The 19,511-nt window shown below is 46.6% G+C and overlaps 1 long non-coding RNA gene across 1 annotated transcript in view; it reads right to left on the bottom strand.

The window, feature by feature from the left end:
- LOC138259008 (uncharacterized) overlaps positions 1–1,281 on the bottom strand; it is a 290,301-nt gene extending 289,020 nt beyond the window's left edge. Inside the window, exon 1 of the long non-coding RNA XR_011198620.1 lies at positions 1,195–1,281. This is a non-coding gene — a long non-coding RNA (uncharacterized lncRNA). The remainder of the gene's footprint in view (positions 1–1,194) is intronic.
- Between the last annotated feature and the right edge of the window lie 18,230 nt (positions 1,282–19,511).

Here is a 19,511-nt window from a genome sequence, read left to right as displayed (position 1 = left end):
TCAGGCCCCATCACTCACATACTAAACCAGGCTTTGCCCAATATGGGGGAAGAAGGTAAATTGATTACACGATTAATGCATTGTTATTACCACAGACACTACCACATATGGATGCTTTGAAGCTACAGTAGTGCAGTAGGAGAATGATATAGGTGATGGAGTCCAGGATCGCAGCTGGATGTCTATACTGAGTAATTGTAGGAGGGTGACACGCAGTGCAAGAGTAAAGTTGACACATTATAAATGCATGCACAGAGATTATGTCATACCACACTGGATGCATAAGATAAACCACTTGAAGGCAGAATACTGTCCCAAATGCAAGCTATCAATAGAAAATTACATACACATGTCGTGGTTATGCCCAGTGGTGAGGGGATATTGGGAGGAAGTGATAAAAGGGTTGAAGGAGTTGACAGGCCTTATGTTGGGTCCAACAGTCCAACTATTCTTATGCTTCTTGTGCCAGGTGAAATGGACTAAACAAATAAAATATGTAGAAAAAATCCTGGAATTGGGATTATCAGTGGCAAGGAAATGCATTGCTGTACGATGGATGATGGCCCAATTACCCACATGCAAACAGTGGCTATGGGAATTGGGAAAAGTGTGTGGAGTGAATGTGGGGCGAGACATAGATAGCTTCACACTGGCTCAGGACAATGTGGAAGAATGGTGTGGGATATGGCGGAGGTTTGCTTACAGAAGGAAATGGATGTGGATACAGAGTCACAAAATGGCAAGTCAACGGAAGGATGATCTGAAGGGCATATGCCTGAGGTGAGATGAGGTAGATATGTATCAAGAGGTTAAAGTGGTGCCTGTACTGTTTTGAAATGCCAAATATCTTCAGCTCCTTCTCACTGGGGGGGGGGAGGGGTTAGGGAGGATCAGGGTGGGACAGTAGGGAAATATTTTTCCTTTGATTGTATAATTGCAAACTCAATCAGATAAATATTTAAAAAAATAAAAAATAATAACAATTTTTTCCCCAACCTTTTTAAAATCTAATCTGTAAACAAACAACTGTCCGGACATGGGCATAAAAACACAATAGGCATGGGGTTGTAAAAGAGGTTAAAGCAACAATAAAACTCAATTATATGGTATACAACTGCTACCTATCGCCCCCTTCTCTCCTTGCAATAAATTTAGCCAACCATATGTTTAAAATATAAAGTAGGTTGTTCTTACCTGACCATAGCTCTTCCTTGCATCCGATCATGACCGCAACACTCTACCAACTGTTGAAACAGATGCAAAACTGCGTATGTCAAGCCTGAAAGGAAAAAGGAAAAAAGATAAAAAGGACAAATTTCCCTATTGCATTTGATGTGACTTCAGTGCATGCTGCTATATCCTGTCCACCTCTCAGTGATCTGGGGGAGGCAAGTCTCCTTTTTTAAACTCTCCAGAGGAGGTGTGCTGATAATAGAGATATGAGACAAGGTCCCTTTGGATAGAGTGGACACATGGAGAGTCCAAACTGGGGCACCCGGGGAGGATCAGTGGACAGTGGCGTTCAGAGCCTGGACATCCAAGCCACTAGAGGCATTGTGGAGCAGGAGGACAGCACTACAGCATGAGCCTCCTCAGTAGTTCTGGATGGGCTTGAGGATGCTGAGGTGGCCCCTGTGTTGACTGCAATGACAGAACACCCGGTTGTATGATGTTAGGGGGGGCTATGGTGATTGGTATTAGAACTCTGTGTATAATTCTCCTTTCCTTATCCTCTATGTTTTCTATTTTACAGAGAGGGCAAATATTCCTACTATGAAGCGGTACAACAGTATGTTACAAATGTTCATTGGTATTGTTGGAGAAGTGAATTGTGTGCACAGCAGAATCTTCCATGACAGAGCAGGGTGGTGGGGAGCCCTCTCCACATTAGTGGTAGCAATTAGTTATGGGGGGTAGGGTTAGGCTGCTAGTCCTGACTGCTTCCGAATACATAGATAGACAGTAGTTTTGGTTTTTGTTATGCTGTTTGTCCAGAGTGGGAGGGCAGTTATTGCTCTTTTTCTTCTCGCTTATATTTGAGAACAATGTTTGTTACTGTGCTTGGGCAGGTGCGCTTATCGCTGGCTCATTAATGGATTAATATACCAATCGACTTACCCAGTAGGGGGGTGGGTTCAGGCTCGAACAGGGGTTATTGATGGCTGAGGAGCTACGTATTTTCACCTGGAATGTTTGAGGTCTAAAAGACTGCACAAAGCATTATAGAGTCCAGTCATATCTCAGGAGCCACTGAGTCCCAATAGCCTGTCTACAGGGGACCCACCTTGAAGGTGCAGAAGTGCAGAGGCTAAAAAGAAATTGGAGAGGGAAGCTATTTACTGCAACCTACTCCTCGTCTGCCAGGGGGTGGGGATATGGGTGGCCCTGGGGGTACCATTTTGTCATGTTTATAATAAAGCAGATATAGAGGGCTGCTAAGTCCTCCTGAAGGGCACCCTGGATGGTAAGGCCATAACTATTTTGAACATTTATGGTCCTAATGTAGATGATGGGCAATTTTATATCACAATGCAAGGGCTACTAGAGGACAATATAGGCTCTCCCATTGTGTGGGCAGGTGACTTTAATTGTGTACTAGCTGGGGATTGGGACCAGCACCCACCAAAGCAGGGCACTAAACACTGAATTACTGATTCCTTGGCCTAAGTCATACAGAACCTAGGGATGCTTGATAGCTGGCATGCATTAGACCCACAAACACTAGTAAACCTGTCATTAATTATCACGTGTTACGCCGCGGGCCGCTGCGGCGCATCCCGCCCGGGCCGCGGGGAAGCCGCGGTCCGGGTCAAGGGTGGGGCACCCGCGGCAGCCCTTTTCTCCGGCCACGCGCTGTTCTTAGAGCACGGCAGGGCCGGAGACCCAGAATTGGGTCACGGTCCTCGCTGCGCACGGCGCGCGACGCAAACACTGTTCTAGGGTGTCTGGGCCTCCCCCCCTAGCATTACTCACCTGCCACACGCCTTCAGGGCCTTCCTCTTCCACATGCATGGTTTTAAAGCATGCCTTCTCTTTCCCAGCATGCTGTGCACTTCTCTTCTTCCCTGCATGCATCTGTTCCTCTTGTACAGGGGTATATTTTCTATCTCTAGCTATGGCTCCTTCCCAAGCCAAGATGGTGGTGTTACTTCTTCCTGTTTATCACTTCCTGTCTAGGGGAATATAAGGGGAATCCTTTCTTCTTCTCATTGCGTTGCAATACTTCAGCGGTGGTGGTCACGCTACGGCTGTTTTTTGTTTGAGACGCCAGTCGTTCTTGTTCTGTCTTCAGTCTTCCCGATTTCCAGGATCCTGAGTTCTAATCCTTGTGTCCTCCTTCTGTTTCAGGGAGTTCCTGTTGGAGGTTTTTCCCCCTTGGGGTTTTTTCCTCTGGGACTCCTCCTGGAGGGCACGGACTGTAGTGGCTTACTATTGTCAACAGCACCGTGGCTACCGGAAGGGGTCACCCCTACCTCGGCCAGAGCAGGACTTGCAGAAACCGGGGCCTCTCACCATCCCTCTCCAGTATCGACCGTAAGCCCAGGGCGAATCGTGACAGATTGCAATGCCCAAAACTCCAGTCGCTGACCGGAACCATGGAGAATCCCGTGATGAGTACAGAACCAACAAGTCAAACCTTGCTCCTGACTATCCAACAACAGGCCCAAGAACTCCAACAGCTATGTACCGAAAATACGGCTTTCCGACAAGCCTTAGCCTCTAGAGCCACATATGTTTCTACTGTCTCTGCAACCACACCCCGCTTCTCTGGGGACCCTAACAAATTGCGAGAGTTCCTGGATGCCTTGACAGTCTATTTCGCATTCCGTCCTTCACAGTTCATGCAAGACAAGACTAAGGTTGGATATTTGATCAGCGCTCTATCTGGCCCAGCCTTGGCCTGGGCAACTGAGGTACTGGGTTTTTCAGAACCGGTACTGATCCGGTAACCCAGCGGTGCCAGGGTACACCCAAAGACCTCGGGTACTTTCCTGATTCAGACTACAGAAACTCAGAGTCTTCTAGGTGAAGTAAAAGATCGAATTTATTGGCTGCAACCAATTGACAAGCGTCCTAGAAGTACAACAGCACGACTTGTATGTTCTCAGGAGACTGTGTGTCAATGCAAAATCAGGTTTCCTTATATACAGTTTTTTAAGCTTCAGGCAAACATTCTTGACATTTTGGTTGGTCATTCACATGTCTTCACTACAAAGGAAAAAAACAGTGTCATGATGAAACCTCATATTTCATGTCATCCAACCCATAATAAATTACCCGGCAAGGCCTAGAATTTCACATCAGATAAGTGTGGACCCCCAATAAAAACGGGCACCTCCCCCTCGTAAAGTAAGAAGAAGAAAAGAGCAGGTGCAGGTGGGAGTAAGATTAGGCAGGGTGTGTGAGCGATAATAAGGGTTTAATGGCATGCTGTGCCTTGATGCTATCTGATTCGGCCACTGGGAGAGGGACTGACCAAACAGGTTTGGCCTGAGGCAATGGTTCCAGCTTGCCCAGGTCAGAGAAAAGTCAATCAAGGTGTACGTCTCCTTGGAATCAAATCCGACTGTATTATAAGCCTATGTGAGGGCAACTTTAAAAAATGGGATTCACGAGTGCAGGACGAAAATGGCGATATCGAGGTGAAAACGCTGCTGGAATTGAGCGAAAATGCTCATGCTTAGTGTACTAGTCATTATCGGTCTTTTGATACTAAAATCGTACTGTTGTGGCAAAGTAAATTACATGGGTCCAGAATTTTTAGAACCACAAACCCTCCTTTTGCCCTTACATAGGCAATAAACCTATTCTCATGCTAATCTGAGTCCAGGTCTATGTTTCTAAAGTCGTTGAGATGTTGCTGTAACATCATCCTAGTATTTAGCTCGTCTCTTGGTGCAGGTTTCCTTATGCATGATGTAACACAGAGGCCACATATCGCAGGAGCACACTGCACGCATAGACAGAACAGAAAAAGAATGGCCAAGATCATCCCAATGACCATCAGAATCTTCCATCCCCATGCTGATATCAGTTCCCAGAGCCATCCCATTAATGACCAATCTCCTTTATCTAAATGAATAGATTCGGAAATTCTATGCAGTTTGGAGATGGCCTGGTATACTGTTGGAGCGTTATCTGGGACAAAAACACAGCAACTCGACTGGATCAATGTACATACTCCACCCCGGTCTGCAAGGATGACATCTAATGCGACCCTGTTCTGAAGGGTCATAAGACGATCCGACTGGAGCTCAGCAGTCAAGTTACCAAGGGCACCAGCGGTTTCAGCCACGGTGGATTCAACCACTCTTACCAATTGCCTTATGCTCCTGCTGTTGCTTATTTGTCCCCAGAACGGCAGAAAACCCTTTACGAAGTCCCCAAATTCTTGTCCTGCAGTGTCTTCTTCACTGAAGACGCCTCTAACTATCCTTGTCTTGTGGTAATCTGCCGCTGCTGTGTAGGTAGGGGGCAACAGGAACGAAACGAAGCATGTGCCCGAAAAGTCAGGGGGCAACCATGTAAAGGCTCTATCATGGCAGATGAAATAGGTGCCCTTAGCTGCCAAGAGCGGAGGGGAGGTCTGAGATGCGAAGACATATGTCTCAGTGCAGACGCTTTCCCCTAGCTGAGCTCTGGGATTCTTGCCAGTACCTTGCAGACACAGGTGACCCTGATGGGGTACAACCCAAATCAGGGAAGATAGCTTAGCTTGCTGTTTCTCATTCATTGTGGCTTCATAACCGGTCATGTTCCATCCTATATATGCTATCGTCTCATCTCTGGGGATAGTCTCGTAGGAGATATTGTCCTTCATCATGTCTATGATACCTTTAACTAAAGCATTTTTCTTAGGGTTGTCTTCCGCAAAACGTAGGGGGTAGTGTGCATAGATGAATATCGTTCTGAATGCCCACACGGAACCATTGTGGCTGAAAGGCAGGATCAGATAAGGGATACCTTTATCTGCTGTGTGAGGCATAAGGCCACACACCCAACAGTTAGTTGTATTTATCACTAGTTGGTGTTGGTGCAAAAGCTGGATGAAGGAGTTATTAATGAACTCTAGTCTCCTAGCAGATTCATGTTTAGGGAGGAGCTGAAAAGAATGTGGGGAAACAGTGGAAGGAGGAGGTGCAGACGAGGTAGTGGGTGCCAATATCACGTTAAAACAGAATAAAATATATCCTATAAAAAACATAAGTATACTAAATAACATAAAAATGCACAGCAGCAAAAACCGTTTCCTGGTTATCGTTTCACATATTCTCTTCTTGAAACTCAGTCTTTCAACATGTTCTCCATTTTGGAAAGATTCCATCCTCTAACCGTTGCCGTTCGTGGCGGTTGGTTTACTTCACTTAGGAGTGTTCTGAATGTTCCAGGCCGCCCTAGAACAAACCAGACCTGTTGACCTTGTGTCCACAGGCTACCCCCCTAAGTCTTTTCAGCCACGATCCTACAGCCGAACCCGGATGGAGGTTCAAAAAAAATACAAAAAGCAAAAAGTCATTCAAAAATAATTTTCCATATTGGAGAACTTTGCTAAAGAGAAGAAAAGTAAACTATTTTATTTGTCCTTTATTCTTGGTCGTAGATTATAACGGTTAGTCCCAGGTATCGTGTGGTCCTGAAAAAGGAGTTCAGGTTCTGTAGTGTCCAATCAAACTGATGGTGATACTGCTAATTGTAAAATGTCATCACTTTCTTTCTCAGTGAGTGTTCCTTTTATTCGTGCATCGCTGAAAGGCAGAAAACGTGGCACGGTTTCAGTCTCTGAGTCGGCGACACCTTCCTGGACCCACCGGTCACATGGCAGAGGTAGGGGTACCCTTTTGCAATGGGTCCCATGGATCCAGTGTTTCTTCCCTTCTACTCGAACAGCTGATCTTGTGGAGAGAAGAACGAGGTGCGGTCCGGTCCACCTGGGCTGCTCGTTTTTGGTTCGCTGAAAGTTCTTTATTAAAACCCAGGATCCAGGCTCAATGGGATGACCTGGAGATTCAGAGACCGGAGGCAAGGTGTTGTGGACCTGTTGATGTAAGACACGCAATTTAGCCGTCAATTCATACAGATAGTCAAGCAAGACAGGATGCTCTATCTCGCTAAACTTCTTGGGCCTAGGCACTCCCCATATATTGGCCGGGCGGCCAAAGACTATTTCGTAAGGACTAAGTTTCACTCGTGAATGCACAGTCATTCTGGTTGATAGGAGTGCTAAGGGTAGAGCGTCAGGCCATTTGAGACCAGAGCTCGCTTGTATCTTGGCCAATTTTAGCTTTAGAGTGCCGTTATAGCACTCCACTAATCCAGCTGATTGGGGGTGATTTGCAGCGTGAAACTTTTGGTTGATGCCTAGCCCTTCGCATACTTTCTTCATCACTTGACCCACAAATTCACTTCCATTGTCACTCCAGATCATTCTCGGCATTCCGAATCTAGGGAAGAACTCTTTCACAAGGGCTTTGGCTGTGGATAGCGCAGTATTGTCTTTTAGGGGATAGGCTTCCACCCATCTTGAAAAGGCACAAACAACAACGAGTACATATTTTAAGTTGTTGCACCTCTCCATGTGGATGAAATCTAGCTGCAAAACCTCAAACGGATACGTAGGAGGTGCAAAATGACCAGCTGGAGTTGGGGTTCCTCTACCAGGGTTGTGTTTCAGGCATACCATGCAATTTCTAACCACATTTTCTGCGCACTTGGGAATTCCTGCATTTTGCCATACTGGGGCCAACAACTTACAAATCCCTTTCACACTGATGTGAGCCATTCCATGAGCCATTGTAACTACTGCAAGTACATACGCATCGGGTAGCAACCATCTTTGATGTTCTGACAACTCGACCCAACAACCATTCGCATCCAATTTACCCGTACTTTCTCCCCACACACTCAATTCTCTCTCTGTGGCTTCAGCTTGAATCGATTTCACGCTTTCTATCGTGTCTTCACACATTCCAACATCACCAATCCATCTTGCAGGGCCCGCGACATACATTCGGCTCATCACATTCCTTGCCGTTTCTTTTGCGACCTCATCAGCAAATGCATTCCCACGACCAACATCATCAGTCACCTTTTTATGTGCGCTACACTTCACAATCGCAACTTGCAACGGTAAAGTAAGTTAATCAAGGAGCTCATTTACCAACTGACCATGCTGTATTTTAGTTCCATGCGAGGTCAGGAACCCACGTTCCTTCCACAAACGCCCAAAATTATGGGCCACACCAAACGCATATTGGCTATCGGTATAGATAGTCACTTTCATTCCTTTTGATACTGTACATGCTCTTGTTAGGGCTATTAACTCAGCTGCTTGGGCTGAATTATGTGGGATACGTGCAGCTTCAACAATCGTACCCAAAGTTGTCACAGCATACGCCGCAGTCGTGTCACCATTCGGGAGCTTAAAGCACGAACCATCCACCCACAAAGTACCATCACTCTTTGCAATGGGAGTGTCCAGAAGGTCTATTCTCCCTTTTGTTTCTTCTTCTGTTCTACGGAGACAATCATGTTGTTCAGAAGTATCTAACTCCGTCACAATTGGCAATAACGTAGCTGGGTTAAGTGTAGTGCATCTTTTTATATGTACATGGCTTGCTAACAATGTCAACTCGTAACCTGACAATCGAGCACTAGTTAAATGCTGTGTCTTGGTTCTGTTTAACAACGTGTCCACTGCATGTGGAACCATTACGATTAATGTGTTATTCATCACTAAACCAGCAGACTGGCGGATAGAAACAGCAGCTGCCGCTGCCGCTCTTAAGCAGCTCGGTAGTGCCTTAGCTACTGGGTCTAAGGTTGAAGAGAAATAGGCGCATGGACGCTCCCTGTCTCCAAACTGTTGTGTCAAAACTGCTAACGCACAACCTTCTTTCTCATGGACATACAATGTAAAAGGCTTGCTGTAGTTGGGGGTACCCAACACAGGAGCTGAACATAATGCATCACGTAATTCGACAAAACTTTTCTGACAATCTTCAGACCATGGGACGGGATTCGGTATATCTTTACAAGTTAATGCCACCAAGGGTTTGGCTATTAACAAAAAATTAGGTATCCATTGTCTGCAATATGATGTAATACCCAAGAAAGCACGCACTTCTCTTTGTGTTCTTGGCACACTCATTGCTGCAACAGCTTTGATTCTCTCTGACGTCAGTTGCCTTCCCTCCTTCGAAAAGAGATGACCTAAATAGGTCACTTCTTTTTGACAATACTGTAACTTTGAAAGGGACACTTTGTGGTGTAAATCAGACAAATGACGCAATAATGACAATATTGCTTCTTTGCAGATCTCCTTAGTATCTGCGGCAACTAGCAAATCATCGACATATTGAATGAGAGTGGCGCCATCAGGTAACATAAGAGTGTCAAGTTGTGCTTTCAAAGCCTGACTATAGATGGATGGACTTTCACAATAGCCTTGAGGAGCTCTCTTAAATCTGAAGCTTCGTCCTCCCAAATTGAAGCCAAAAATGTCCCTGCTCTCTTCTGCAATAGGGATGCTGAAGAAAGCATTCTTCAGGTCTATTACTGAGAACCAAGTGGCTGAAGCCGGAATCATTGTCAACAATGCAGTGATATCGGGGACGACTGGAAACTGTGGCACAACTATTTTGTTCACCTGTCTAAGATCAATTACAAACCTATAAACAGGTGGCTGAGTAGGGTCAGTATGCTTCAAGACAGGCAAAACAGGACTATTGCAAACGTTGCATCTTGTCTCTTCAATTACATCCTTCTCAATCAGATCACGAATAATTGCCATCAACGCTTTTTCCCCCTCACTAGAGATCTTGTATTGGGGAATACGTGGCATTTTAACATTGGCTTTTAATGTTATCACATATGGCTGAATTTCCAAAAGACCTACATCATTAGGTCCAGTAGCCCAAAGAGTATTAGGAAGAGACGAAAATTCTGGTGGAAATCTGTCCTTTGACAAATACATTGGTGAAACCACTTTCTTACCCAATGTGAGTTGCACTCCAGAAGGAGAGCAATACAATGTCGCATACAATCTTTTTAACAAATCTAATCCTAACAAGTTCTCGCCACAACCTGTCGTCAAAATAAGGGGTGTTTCAAATTTACAAGGTCCAACAGAAAGAGATATAGGGTTAGAAATCGGATTTCTAACTGGGGCGCCGGAAAAACCTACTGATACATTTGTTTCGCCAGACAAAGGTGCGCCAGGGAGTTTTGAGTGCATAATAGAACTCTTGGTAGCACCAGTATCCAACAGAAAAGGTTCTGACACACCTGATGCAATCACCTCAACATAAGGCCCACTCTGATCTACTGGAACTGAAACAACTCCCTCTCTTTGTCTATGGCTGTCCTAGCAATCATTACTGTCCAAATGCTCACCCTCTGTATAGTAATCATCAGTATAGTACTGAGCCGTCCTACCGGATGCATTAACCTGTTGATCAAATCTGTTCATTGAGTTTTGAGGGAGGAATGGGCGCGCGTTCTGGGGAACATATCCACGTCCTCTTCCTCTAGGTGCTTGTGGAACACCTCGACCTCTTAAACCGGAAGTACCATTTGCGCGCTGCAGCAAAGCAGGGCAACTATACTTGAAATGACCCTCTTCCTTGCAATATGAACACTGATTGGGACCTACTGGGATACGTGGTTGAGCATACTTGGCTCTTTGCGAGTTTCTCTGAAACGGTTGGGGCTGATAGTTATTCTGATAGTTGTTCTGTGCACCACTATTCTGACCACCATGTGGCGGGTACGCTTGTTGTAACAGAACCTTCGTTTTCAAATCTTTTGTTTTCTTCTCTACTCTATCTCTCTCATCTTTATCTCTATTTTCGTAGTATTGTGCAGTAGCCAATATCTGCGCTGAAGAGGAAACTGCCCAAGAACTTTCTGAATCTTTTCACTTTTTACACAACTCAGGAAGCAGATTATGCACAAATTTATCGACGAACAAACGTTGACCACCTTCCGTGCTCATATCTTGACCACTGTGGTCCACAAACGTTTCTTCAAACCTGGTGAAGAAATCTGATACCGTTTCTTCTTTCTTTTGCTTACATGCAGACAATTTATCCCAGTTTACACGCATTGCAGGCATTATAGTTTTCATGTAATCAATAATTCTACCAGGAAGTTCTGTCACTAAAGGCTCAGGTTTAGCACCACCAATTTGTCGGGCATCTGCAGCAGCAACATTAGCCCATGTGTCACCTAATTCTTGAGCATGGTCTGCATGGCAAATCTTTCCCCATAAAGGCTGTGGAACAACATTCCCAAACAACATGTCTATGTCCGCTAAATTCATAATGCAAGACCCCGCAGTCTGTGACAATTCCTTGTAATACCCTGTAGGATTCTTACGGGGATCAGGCAATGTCTGCTTAAGGGCTAAAACTTCAGCTCGCTTCCATGGAACGTGTACCCATACACGCTGGAAGTGAGGCAGGACAGGTGGATTAGCATTTGGGTCCCCTTCCCTCCACTGTGGGGGAACTTCTCTCATGGGGTACTGTTTCCCTTTCTTTTTAGCAGAAGAATCATATTTAAACAATAACCTGGAAACACCTTCAGTCCTAAACGACAATAACGTCGCAACTGCTTTCTCAACATCTGAACCCACAATCAAACCTGTCGAAAAATCAAACCGTACACAACACAACTTAGGCGGATTGGGCTCCAAACCATTTTCCTCTAAATCCTCAGAAAGAAAAGTACACATTTTCTCAAAAACGTATCTCTGTTTCGGTTCTTCCCACTGATGGAAGACATCCATAACAGACTCTAGTTCATATCTCGCTGGTTCAGTAACCCATTTATGCGCCAAATAATTCAGTGTCTCTTTCTCCATACCATCAGGCAATTGGCTACGCAATTGCTTACGCTCTGTAACTGGGGTCGTAGCTAATGACCCAAAGAGAGGGGATAAAAGACTAGTCACAGTGTTTATCATTCTCTGACGGATAGAGGGAGAGGTTGACAAATGAACAGGAGGAAAAACAGAATGAGACAAGGCAGAGACAGAAGCAGTGTCAGAAACAATACCAGGAGTGGTAGTCGCTATAGTAGTCAAAGTTGTAGGAAGTAAAGGCAGAGCAGATGTCAAAGCCGGTGGCCCTTGAGAAGGCTGCACCGGAGGAATAGGAACCAACTGAAGAATAGCTGGTGGGTGCTGGGGAGGAGCAGGAGGCAATGCAACCACTGGTTGTGCAACTAGAGGTTGCGGAGGTGCCGTTGCATTCTGCGCATAGGGTGGTGGCGAACTTAGCAAATGCGACATTAGGGGATCTTTTTCAGAGTCTTTTGCTGCATCTTGCTGAAGAGGCGACAAAACTGGATAGCATTTATCTACTGTCATTTTGTGTCGCCTATGCAACTGCTCATTCAACTGTTCTGCTTCGTTATCTTTAAACTGTATAGCAGCTTGCATAATCGAAATACCTTTTTCTCTCTTATTTTTCTTAGCTAATTTAATTTCCTTTTGCTTGGCTTCCTTACGCCATAAGCGGAAAGAATCAAACATTGCCGGCCGGGCTTTCTTCTTAAAAAGTCTAACTTCGAGGTTATCTAAGATTTCTGTGTCAAAGCTACCATTTTGGGGCCATTTTAAAACACCATCTTTTCTGGTGTAACGGATCCATACTTCATTATATGTGATGGGGCCTACTCCGTGCTTCACATATAGTTCATAAGTTGGAGTTCCAATCGGAGGAACCGGACATGAGTCCTCCAACCGGGAGTCCCTTTTACAACCAAGACAAAACAAATTTCCAAGTCTGCTAAGACCAGGCATCTTCGCTCACTAGTCTAGCTTCAAACTTCAAAGGATTATCGTTTACGATAGTCTCGTGAATACACGAGTCCTTCGGCTTTGGTACTTGCTAGTTCCAAATCAAAGTGATCCCGAAGGGATACCAAACCAAATGTCCAACTTAAGGACCAAACCAAGTGTCCAACTAAGGACCAAACCAAGTGTCCAACTAAGGACCAAACCAAGTGTCTAACTAAGGACTGGGAGACGCTCCACTTATACTTAACTGAAAATATCAATGACGTCACCAGAAGACTCGTCTTATCGTTTCGCTCTACCAAAAATCAAGGGTCCAAATCAGGGCGATAGCCAGGGCAGCAGTCCTTCGTAGCCGTTGGGAAGCGGGAAACCTCGCAGCAAAGACTTTCGGACCACGTCGACATGCAGGGGTCGATGAAGTGGCGGCCTTCCTCCAGAATTTTCACACGAAGCTCCTCACGAACCTCAGGCTTGGACCGGTACCGCTGGTATCGCCCCACGTTGGGCGCCAACTGAGGTACTGGGTTTTTCAGAACCGGTACTGATCCGGTAACCCAGCGGTGCCAGGGTACACCCAAAGACCTCGGGTACTTTCCTGATTCAGACTACAGAAACTCAGAGTCTTCTAGGTGAAGTAAAAGATCGAATTTATTGGCTGCAACCAATTGACAAGCGTCCTAGAAGTACAACAGCACGACTTGTATGTTCTCAGGAGACTGTGTGTCAATGCAAAATCAGGTTTCCTTATATACAGTTTTTTAAGCTTCAGGCAAACATTCTTGACATTTTGGTTGGTCATTCACATGTCTTCACTACAAAGGAAAAAAACAGTGTCATGATGAAACCTCATATTTCATGTCATCCAACCCATAATAAATTACCCGGCAAGGCCTAGAATTTCACATCAGATAAGTGTGGACCCCCAATAAAAACGGGCACCTCCCCCTCGTAAAGTAAGAAGAAGAAAAGAGCAGGTGCAGGTGGGAGTAAGATTAGGCAGGGTGTGTGAGTGATAATAAGGGTTTTATGGCATGGTGTGCCTTGATGCTATCTGATTCGGCCACTGGGAGAGGGACTGACCAAACAGGTTTGGCCTGAGGCAATGGTTCCAGCTTGCCCAGGTCAGAGAAAAGTCAATCAAGGTGTACGTCTCCTTGGAATCAAATCCGACTGTATTATAAGCCTATGTGAGGGCAACTTTAAAAAATGGGATTCACGAGTGCAGGACGAAAATGGCGATTTCGAGGTGAAAACGCTGCTGGAATTGAGCGAAAATGCTCATGCTTAGTGTACTAGTCATTATCGGTCTTTTGATACTAAAACCGTACTGTTGTGGCAAAGTAAATTACATGGGTCCAGAATTTTTAGAACCACACAACCCCTTTGGTGACAGGCAACGACCCCAGCCTGCCTAATTATTCAAGCTTTGTCGCTGCCTTTAAACAAATGTTTGAGCGTCCTGGACTGGAGTCTTCAGCAGAAGAAGCTCTATGCGATATTCAACAAGGAAGTCAGGACGTCCTACAATACATCACACGATTCAGACAGTTGGCAGCTGAAACTTCTTGGGTGGAGCGTACTTTGGTGACCCTGTTTCGCAGGGGTCTCAGGGATGACATCAAAGAAGAACTAGTGCACTTCGCCAGAGTGGAGAACCTCAAGGGTTTAATGGATCTGACCCTGGCAATAGAATATCGTCTAAATGAGCGAAGGGTGGAGATGAAAAAGAGTCGTATACCATTACACTCGATGACGTCCCACGCCCTTCCTCATCGCTCCGAGGAGACTCGTTCTGAACCTAAAGGTACTACTGATGAAGAACCTATGCAAATTGACATGGCACGAGGGCCATTATCAACTAGTGAGCGGGAAAACAGGCGAAGAAAAGGACTTTGCCTTTATTGTGGTGCTGCTGGTCATCTACTTCGTACCTGTCCCGTTCGTCCAGCCAAGCCATTGGGAAACGCCAACTCCCGTCCTCTGTGAGAAGGGTGAGGACGGGATATTCCGAGATACCTTCCATCTGTTCCTCAAGGGAAGAAATAACTCTTACCTGTTACCTTACACTTAACAGACGGCCGTGAAGAAAGAGCACTGGCCTTGCTGGATTGTGGAGCCAGTGGTATCTATCTAGACGAGACCTGGGCCATGGAAAGAAAGAATCTGCAAATACCTAAGGAAGTACCAGAACAAGTCCACACGGTAGATGGCTCACTCGTAGCCTCGGGACCTGTCCGGCATACCACTCCTACCTTATGTCTGCAGTTCAGGAAACATCAAGAAAACATTTCCTTTGACTTAATATCCTCACCGCATCACGTAATGATCCTGGGGATTCCATGGCTAACTCGGCATAATCCCTACATTAATTGGGGAAACTAGAACCATTTCTCTTTCCTCCCACTTTTTCCAACACCATTGTTATTTAGCAGGAAACTATTGGTCCCCAAAGAGTCTCTTACTCACACCACCTAAGGTGGGATGTTCCATTAACGTCCTACAAGGAGTACCCAGACATTATCTAGAATATGCCGATGTATTCCAGAAACCAGAAAGACCAGAACTGCCACCCCATAGAGAATACGATTGCGCCATTCCTTTGGAACCAGATGCCGTGGTTCCTTTTGGGCGAATGTATTCTCTAACCGAGCCTGAGAAAAAGATCCTCAAGGAATATCTAGAGGAAAATGTACAAAGTGGTTTGATTGCCCCTTCCTCTTCACCTGCAGGGGCTCCTCTCTTTTTCGTACCAAAAAAGATGAAAGACTTGCGTCCTTGCATAGACTTTAGAGGATTAAATAAGATTACTACTAAGGATCAATACCCTCTGCCTCTTATTAAGGACATCTTAGAAGCCGTCAGAGGGGCTAAGAAATTCACCAAGTTAGATCTTAGAGGAGCATACCATCTTTTAAGGATAAAGGAAGGTGATGAATGGAAGACCGCCTTCAGAACACCTTTCGGCCACTATGCATATCGGGTGATGCCTTTTGGACTAACCAATGCTCCCTCCATCTTTCAAAGATTCAAGACGCTATTTTTTCTGATCTCCTACACCAGACTGTGGTCGTCTATCTGGATGGCATTCTAATATTCTCTGTCCACCCAGAACAACACACTAAACATGTACTCCAAGTATTGGAAAGACTTAGGGGTCATTCCGACCCCGGCGGTTCTTGACCGCCGGGGCCGGGGTCGGCGGGAGCACCGCCAACAGGCTGGCGGTGCTCCTGAGGGCATTCTGACCGCGGCGGTATGGCCGCGGTCAGAACCGGAAAACCGGCGGTGTCCCGCCGGTTTTCCGCTGCCCTGAGGAATCCCCCATGGCGGCGCAGCTTGCTGCGCCGCCATGGGGGATTCCGACCCCCTCACCGCCATCCTGTTCCTGGCGGTTTCGACCTCCAGGAACAGGATGGCAGTGAGGGGTGTCGTGGGGCCCCTGGGGGCCCCTGCAGTGCCCATGCCAATGGCATGGGCACTGCAGGGGCCCCCGTAAGAGGGCCCCACTTTGAATTTCAGTGTCTGCTTAGCAGACACTGAAATTCGCGACGGGTGCTACTGCACCCGTCGCACACCTTCCACTCCGCCGGCTCCATTCGGAGCCGGCTTCATCGTGGAAGGGTGTTTCCCACTGGGCTGGCGGGCGGCCTTTTGGCGGTCGCCCGCCAGCCCAGTGGGAAACCCAGAATGACCGCTGCGGTCTTTTGACCGCGGTATGGTCTTCTGGCGGTTCCCGCTTGGCGGGCGGCTCCCGCCGCCCGCCAAGGCTGGAATGACCCCCTTAGACAGCAACATTTATTCTGCAAGCCAGAAAAATGCGAATTTGACCAAACTGAGGTAAAATACTTGGGGTATTGCATTAACCAAGTAGGTGTTGCCATGGATTCAGATAAGATTCAAGCCATTCTGGATTGGCCATCCCCCTCTTCCATCAAGGAAACTCAGTGTTTTTTGGGATTGGCCACTTTTTATCGACAGTTTATAGCTGACTTTGCCCATAGAACCAGTTATATTACACAAACCCTTAAGAAGGACAATCTAAGCCCCCATTCTACGGCATCCAGACACCACTAAACAGTTCATCATTGTCACGGACGCCTCAGAAAGAGCAATCGGGGCTGCCTTGCTACAAAAACAAGATGATGATGGGCTAGAGCATCCTGTATTCTATCTCTCACACATACTATCCGACTCCAAACGTAACTATTCAGTGTTAGAACGAGAACTACTCACCTTGAATACAGCTTGCACGGAATGGAGACACTTTCTTATGGGATCGAAAGAACCTTTTGAGGCACGGACAGATCACCAGAATTTACAGTGTTTGAGAAACTTTCAGTGCCAAAATAGTCGGCAGGCTCGATGGGCTTTCTTTTTTAGTCAATATGATTTTTATATCACATATATCCCTGGTTCTCAGAATATCTTGGCAGATGCCCTGTCCCGTCGCTACCCTGAGTGTAGCGATTCTCCTGTACAAAACCTATTTGAAAATAATAAGATCATTGGCCTGGTACAGACATTCCTAGACAAGGTTAAGACTGAATATTCCAATCTTGAAATAACTGAAATGAACAATTTACGACCGCAGCTTCATAAAGACCAGGAATACTATTATCACAAAAAGGCCCTGTTTCTACCTACTAAGATAGTCCAGACAGAAGCCCTACGTATGTGCCACAACTCCCCCATCGCAGGTCATCGCGGAATGAAGGCTACCCAAGAGCTCCTACTTCACTCTTTCTGGTGGCCCACAATCAAAGCAGATACTGAGGACTATGGGGGTCATTACAACCCTGGTGGTCGGCGGAGAAGCGGCGGTAAGACCGCAAACAGCCCGGCGGTCAGAAAAATGGAATTTGGACTGCAGCGGTAACCGCCACTTCACCATTCCGACCGCCATGGCGGTAATGGCCGCTGGACTGGAGGTTGCGGTCTCCGGCCCGGCGGTCGTCACTAGACCGCCAACGGTGTCAGGACCCTGCATACCGCCATGGTTTCTGGCGGTTGGGAACCGCCATGAGAACCATGGCGGTAGGCACTATCGGTGCCATGGAATTCCTTCCCTGGCACTGATAGGGGTCTCCCCCACCCCCCACTACCCCCCACGAGTCCTCCCCCCCATCCCCCAGCCACCCCCCAAAGGGGGTACACACCCCCTCCCCACCCCCACCCCAACATGCACATACACGCACCCCTACACGCACACACCCCCAACATGCACATACACGCACCCCTACACACACACATACACCACGAGAACACATACTCGCACACATACATTCAGACATGCACACTGACCGACCCGCACACATTCCCATACACACAGCACCCCCGCACGCATACACGCACTCACACACCCCCTCTACACACTCACACGCACACCCCCATGCACGCACACAACACACATCACCCCCTCCCCTAACGGACGATCAACTTACCTTGTGCGTTGGTCCTCCGGGAGGGGACGGGATCCATGGGGACATCACCACCACCAGAACACCGCCACCAGAACACCGCCACACCGAATCATAGGATGTGATTCTGTGGGCGGTGTTGTGTTGGCGTGGCGGTGGAGGTTGAGCAGCCTCCACTTTACCGCCGACCGCCAGTATGGCTGCTGGCAGCTTTCCGTACGGAAAACGTCGGAAGGCTGCCAGCGGTCATAATAAGCGCTGCGGAAGACCGCCACGGCTGGCGGTCTTCACCGCGGCGGCAACTTAGCAGTCTTGCGAAAAGACCGCCAATGTTGTAATGACCCCCTATGTGTCTTCTTGTCCCATCTGTGCACAAGCCAAGACACCTCGTAATGAATCAGTAGGATTACTCCATCCGTTACCTGTTCCGCCAGGTCCGTGGCACACTATATCCACTGATTTTATGTGCTCTTTGTCTTCTTCGGTTGGGAATCGGATAATAATGGTAACGATTGATTCCTTCACAAAGATGGCACATTTCACGGCATTAAGAAAACTACCTACGGCTAAGGAACTAAGCCAAATCTTTATCCAGGAGATCTTTCGGCTTCATGGCCTACCACAAGTCATTATCTCAGATCGGGGTCGCCAATACATCTCCCGATTTTGGCGACAATTTTGTAAGACACTTAGAATAGGGGTGGCCTTATCATCAGGTTTCCATCCCCAAACGAATGGACAGACAGAACGGCTGAATCAAGGCCTTGAACAATATTTACGTAGCTTCTGTAATGCTACGCAGAGTAATTGGTCTGCGTATCTACCACTTGCAGAATTCTCCTACAACAATTCAGTACACAGTGCCTCGAAAGTCTCCCCTTTCTATTGTTCTTATGGATTCCATCCAAAGGCCTTTCCTATTCCTCTGACAGAAACCTCCAATCTTCCTGCCATTACCTCATATGTCCGGCATCTACGGGGTATCCAACGTGTCATACATTCAAATCTTTTAGCCACTAAAACACGCATGAAAAGGATGGCTGATAATAAACGTTGTGAGGCCCCGCGTTATCAGATCCACAATAAGGTCTGGCTTTCCTCTAAATTCTTACCTCTCCGACTAACCCAAAATAAATTTAAACCTTGATATTATGGTCCATTCCTGATTCTTCAGAAAATCAATCCTGTGTCTGTTCGTATTCGCTTGCCTCTGACTTGGAAAATACATCCTGTATTCCATGTCTCACAACTCAAACCCTACATCCCTGATCCTTTTCACAGACAATTCACCT

This window comes from Pleurodeles waltl, chromosome 2_1 (assembly GCF_031143425.1).
Source record: "Pleurodeles waltl isolate 20211129_DDA chromosome 2_1, aPleWal1.hap1.20221129, whole genome shotgun sequence".
Lineage (NCBI taxonomy): Eukaryota > Metazoa > Chordata > Amphibia > Caudata > Salamandridae > Pleurodeles > Pleurodeles waltl.
Note: the sequence above shows the minus strand (reverse complement) of the source record. Positions and strands in the feature narration are given on the sequence as shown.